We start from the raw sequence: 6000 nt of genomic DNA, 5'->3' as shown, positions 1-6000 counted from the left end.
CCCTGGGGCCCCCTGGCCAGTGGGAAGCTCGCCCACGTGTCCAGGATTCTTCAGAGGCTATGGAGGTACCACAGGATGGGCTGTCTGTGTGCAGCACGCTGCGCTGCTGGCCGTGCGGACGGAGGAAGGGGCCCCGAGCCCAGGACGCGGCGCCTCTGGAAGCTGGAGGAGGCGGGACACGCTCGTCCCCTGGGAGCTCCGGGAGGACCCGCCCTGCCCAGCCCTGGATTTAGCCCCGTGGGACCCTGTGGGACTCCTGACCCCAGGACGTGAGGTGATAGATGTGTGTGGTTTTAAGCCACAAATTTGGGTGAATCATCACTGTGGCCACAGGAGACCAACGCCCCCCGACTCCAGCTGACCCTAGGGGATGAGGGGGCACGGGCCTTCTGTGGCTGCTGTCACAGACCAGCGTGGCTCTTCGGTGGCTTTGGGGACTGGACTGACGGACGAGGGTGGTCACTGACAGAGGGTGGGATGGGTGCACCCACTATGGGCCCTTCCTCCAGGACAGGACGTCTAGCCTGTTCTTCTCTTGGCCGGGCTGGGTGGTTGGAAGTCACGGCGGCACCCGGAGCTGAGCTGGAGGAACAGGCAGGAAGGTCTGCTCACAGAGGCGAGAGGGGCCGGACGACAGGAGGACAGGGGGCCAACAGATGCAGGGCGTCTGTGGGGACCCTGGGCTCGTGGCCGCCTCCCTGCACGATGACCGACCAGGGGGCCTTGCCGTGGGGTCCTGGCCAGTCTTGTGCCCGTCCCTCGCTGAGGTCAGGACCAGGGCTTAGTGCCCTGCAAGAGGGAGAAGCTTCCAGCAACTTGGTAAATGGGTGCTGGGGATCCTGGCCTGGACCTGACTCCATCTCCACTTTCCAGTGAAGTGCTGGGGAGGGACGAGCGTCACCAGTGTGAAACTCAGGTCAACCCTCCACCTGACGGACGCTCAGACAGACCCTTGAGGCCAGGCAGAAGAGCGACAAGGGCCCCAACGGCCTGGCCACCGCCCTCATCTGTTGAGGACGGACAGAGCTGTCTCCCAGGTGGCCGTGCTGGGAGCAGAGTTCCCACCCAGGGCTGCGAAGCCGCAGCAAGGGGTGAGGGGGGTGTGGGGGGGTGGCAGCTGCTTTGGTTTTTCATCCAGACGGCTCCAGAAATATCTAGGAATGCACCCCCCCGGGTGATGACCTGCGGTGGCATCAGAGGTCAGCAGAGGTGCAGTGTCCACGGGAGCTCTGAGACAGCAGCGCCCGGCAGAAAGCTCTGCATGTGACTTGTGACAAGCCATGGTGGCAACAGCCCAGATGTTACACAGTTAGGACACAACGTGTCCACCCACACGCTGGAGCACCACGCAGCCGTGACGAGGAGCGAGGCCCTGACACGGCTGCACACGGACGGACCTGAACACACGACGCTCAGGGAGAGGAGCAGACACAGAAGGACACACGGCGTGTGATCCCACGGACGTGAAATGTCCAGAACAGGCAGATCCACAGACAGAGAGCAGGCTTGTGGGGGCCAGGGGCTGAGGAGGGGGCAGGGAGTGACTGCTGATGGGGATGGGGCTTCCTTTAGGGGTGATGGAATGTTCCGGAACTAGATAGAGGTGCTGGTTGCACAACCTTGTGAATGTACTGAAAACACTGACTCGTTCACCGTTAAGTGGGTGAACTGTCCAGTATGTCAATGACGTCTCAATAAAGATGTTCACCAACCACAGGACCCTGCACGGTCGTGGCTTGTGACCGTGTGCGGGGGAGGTCACCAGCGCCAGGCGGCCATCCAGGGGGCTGCCGTCCTGTTAACCAAGCGTGGCCCCGGAGCTGCCAAGCACAGACCCCGGTGCCTGGCACGTTTCCTGGCCGAGACAGGTCAGCGAAGGAAGGAATCTGTGGGTGAACCGGCAGGAGGAAACCACTGGGCACCCACGGGAGCCTGCGACGTGCATCTCTGGAGCTGAGCGCTGTGGACCGCGCTGTCGAGAAACATCGATGAACAAAAACGCCTGCTTCTCACAAGAAGTTTCAGGAGAACGAGCTGTGCGCTGAGAGAGAACATGAGCCCTCAGTGGTGAGGGTGCGACGTCAGCAGGAGCCCCCAGATCTGCCCAGCGGCGGGTGCAGAGGGCGTGGAGGGTGCCGACACCCTGTGCCAGGGACGTATCCTAGACCCTTCGCGCCCAGAGGTGATTCTGCCCCCAGGGGACACCGGGTGACATCTGGGGACCTCTGTGGGTGTCACACTGGGGGTGCTCCTGGCATCGAGTGGGTGGGGGTGGGGGATGCTGCTCAACCCCCCCCCCCCAGTGACCACTTCTGACCAATTGCCTCACTGGTCACAGCAGATTCTAATGCCCGTCTGGTCCACTCTCTCTCTCACTGGCTCTGATGAAGCATGTGGCCATGTTGGGGTGGCCCACGTGGCAGGGAGATGAGGGTGGCCTCTGGCCAACAGCCAGCAAGAACCTGAGGCCCGGGGCCGGCCCGGTGGCACAGCTGTTAAGTTCACACGTCCCGATTCGGTGGCCTGGGGTTCGCCAGTTTGCATCCCGGGTGTGGACATGGCACCGCTTGGCAAGCCATGCTGTGGTAGGCGTCCCACATAGAAAGTAGAGGAAGATGGGCACGGGTGTGAGCTCAGGGCCAGTCTTCCTTAGCAAAAAGAGGAGGATTGGCGGCAGATGTTAGCTCAGGGCTAATATTCCTCAAAAAAAAAAAAAAAGAACCTGACGCCCTCAGTCCTGCAACCACAGGGAGCCGAATCCTGCCAACAACCACGAGAGCACGGAAGCAGATCGAGGCTCCAAGTGAGACCCTGGTCCCAGCTGACATCTTTACTGAGCCCGTGAAACCCTAGGTCCCCACCCTCGACCCCAATAAAAGCAGAACCCCAGGCCTGTTCGCTCTCTCTCTCTCCGTGTGACCTGGCTGTGTGGCCCCAGGCGTGCCGTGTCATTTCCAGGTCCTGTAAGTAATAAACCTTTATTTTTTTCCCCCAAAGTTTCCTGATGGTTATTGCTGAAGGGCATCTTGCAATCATAAAAAGAACCATAAAGGCCGGTGGAGCCACAACATTGGTTATTGATAGGCTGAGACCAGCACATGACTGCATTCTGATGAGAGGCAGTGGCCTGGACAATTTTTGGTGTTGTTTATGGGGTTTGGAATTTGACATTTTTCATATAGTCGAATATAAAATCAATTAAAAAAGAAAACAGATTTTTGCAAGGTGTGTTTTTTTTTTTTTTTTGCTGAGGAAGATTCACCCTGAGCTAATGTCTGTTGTTAATCTTCCTCTTTTTGCATGTGTGCTGCCACCACAGCATGGCCACTGACAGACGAGTGGTGCAGGTCTGTGCCCAGGAACCCAGCCTGGGCCGCTGAAGCGGAGCACGCCAGACTTAACCACTAGGCCGCCGGGGCTGGCCCTGACAAGTGCTTTTTATGGTCATCAGGCAAAAGAAGAGACTCTAGGGGCCAGCCCGGTGGTGTGGTGGTTAAGTTTGCATGCTCCGCTTCGGCAGCCTGGGGGTCCCAGGTTTGGATCTGGGGTGCAGACCTACACACAGCTCATCAAGCCATGCTGAGGCAGCAACCCACATACAAAATAGAGGAAGATGGGCACAGATGTTAGCTCAGGGCCAATCTTCCTTACCAAAAAAAAAAAAGAGACTCTAGTTGTTGAGTAAAAAACTTTAAAAATAGCCAGTAAATAAACTTTGGTAAATTACATACATAAAAACATTATTTTAATTTAAATTATATATTAAATTAATGTATTAATTCATAAATGATGTCACAGCTGCTCAGCCCCCCCCCCCCCCCCCCCCCCCTAGTGGAGAGTGCCCTAGGTGATATGCAAATGAGCCAGCAGGGCCGTGTGCCAATAAAACTTTATTTACAAAAACGGCCCTCGGGTTCCAGTTAGCCCATCCCCGTCCATGACTGATGGGCTTGGTTTTCCATGAGCTAATCTTCTGTTATCCTTTCAAATATCCATCCTTGCTGTTTTCTGTATTTGCTGTCTTTTGTAGATGCTGTTTTTCCTGTCTGTATTCCTCTAGTTAATCTAAAAGGATGTATATTATTTTACCTTTTACTAGTGGTTAACTATATATACGTATTTTAATATATTGAACTTAATTTTGCCAGTTATATCATCTATGAAACGGTTTCTACTGATTCTTGCCATAAAAATGGATATAGTCAATGAACATCATCCAAAATGTGATTGTTTGCCTAGAAAACGCAGGAGAATCAACTTAAAATTCAGGAAAAAAGCCAGTTGCAAAATCAATGGCAAAATACAGAGATTTTCTACAAATTCAAGATATAACCCTTTAGAGAGTACAATGGAAAAAAAGACGTCATGGAAAAACATCTCATTCATAGGAATAACCGAAAATAACAAAGAATTAACTTTAAAAGAAATGCGCAGCTATGAAATGTCCAGAATAGATAAACATCCAGAGAGACGGAAAGTGGCTTCACAGTTGCCAGGGGCTGGGGGAGGGGATGGGGAGTGACTGCTGATGGGGACAGCATTTGTTTTGGGGTGACGGAATGTTCTGGAATTTGATGGCAATGCTTGCATAACGCTGTGAGTGTACGAACAGCCACTGAATCGTGAGCTCTAAGACGGTGAATTTGATGGTATGTGACATGTCTCAATTTTCAAAATTACATCAGGCAAAGGAAAGAAAGAGCAAAATACGCCAAACCCTACAGGATGGAAATACAGAGGGATGTGCGCGGCTGGAACAGATGGAGAGATGCACGAGCCTCCCGGCCCAGGGTGACCAGCTGGGCTCACGTTATTGTGCAAATTTCCTATTTTCACCAAAATTCCAAAGGCAATCGTTTTGGAACTTAAAGTAATTGTAAAGTTCATCTGGAATACATACTTAGAATAGTCAAGAAAATATTAAAAAATAAAAATGGGGAAATTATATTGCGAGATAGGAAAATTACTCTAACTTTATAAGGCACATTAAAACTGGAGGTGGAGGGGGCCGGCCCAGTGGTTCAGTGGTTAAGTGCGTACGTTCCGCTTTGGCGGCCCGGGGTTCGCCGGGTCGGATCCCGGGTGCGGACATGGCACCGCTTGGCAAGCCATGCTGTGGCAGGCGTCCCACATATAAAGTAGAGGAAGATGGGCACGGATGTGAGCTCAGGGCCAGTCTTCCTCAGCAAAAAGAGGAGGATTGGCAGCAGATGTCAGCTCAGGGCTAATCTTCCTCAAAAAAAAAAAAAAAAAAAAAAACTGGAGGTGGAATATGAAAATTCCCAGAAAATCCAGAAACAGACTCGCAGGCAAATAAGTAGCATTTCTGATCTGTGCAGAAGGGGGTACCATGCTGGAATAGGGGGTTCACTTGTTATTTAAAAAATAAGCATTTCCGAACAACCTTACATGATACATGGAAATTAAACTCTGTAGTTTATCTGGTGTTGAAAAAAAAATAGAGAAGCAGAAGAAATCAGGAGAATATTTACATAAAGACCTTCCCCAGCCCAAGTTTATAAGTTTATCACCAAGAGTAGAAACCACCAAGGAAAAGATTGACCAAAAATGTCAAAGTTAAGAAAAACGATCTCAAAATGGTCACAAAGTTAAAGAGAAAGAAACCAGGAGGAATTTGTGTAACCTATATGACAACTTATATATAAAAAAGCTTTTTATAAACAAGTGTATAGAAAACGTTTATAAACCCATATGTAAAAAGTTTTAAGAAATCAATAAGAGAAGACCACTTCCCAATGGAAAAATGGACAAAGGATATGAATTGGCAATGGAAACGGTCCACAATGCGTCACCACAGTGAGGATGTTTCCCTGTCAAATTGATGAAGGACACAAGGCCTGCTATCCAGTGTTGGGAGAGGATGTGGCAAGATGGCAACCAGGAAACCTGCTGGTGGAGGTGTCAATTGGCACCCCCTTTCTGCAGGGTACTGCACAATGCATCGAAAATATCCTACAATGTAATTCCCTCTGACATCGA

The sequence above is a fragment of the Equus quagga genome, chromosome 14 (assembly GCF_021613505.1).
Source record: "Equus quagga isolate Etosha38 chromosome 14, UCLA_HA_Equagga_1.0, whole genome shotgun sequence".
Classification (NCBI taxonomy): Eukaryota; Metazoa; Chordata; class Mammalia; order Perissodactyla; family Equidae; genus Equus; species Equus quagga.
This window is presented reverse-complemented; position numbering follows the sequence as displayed.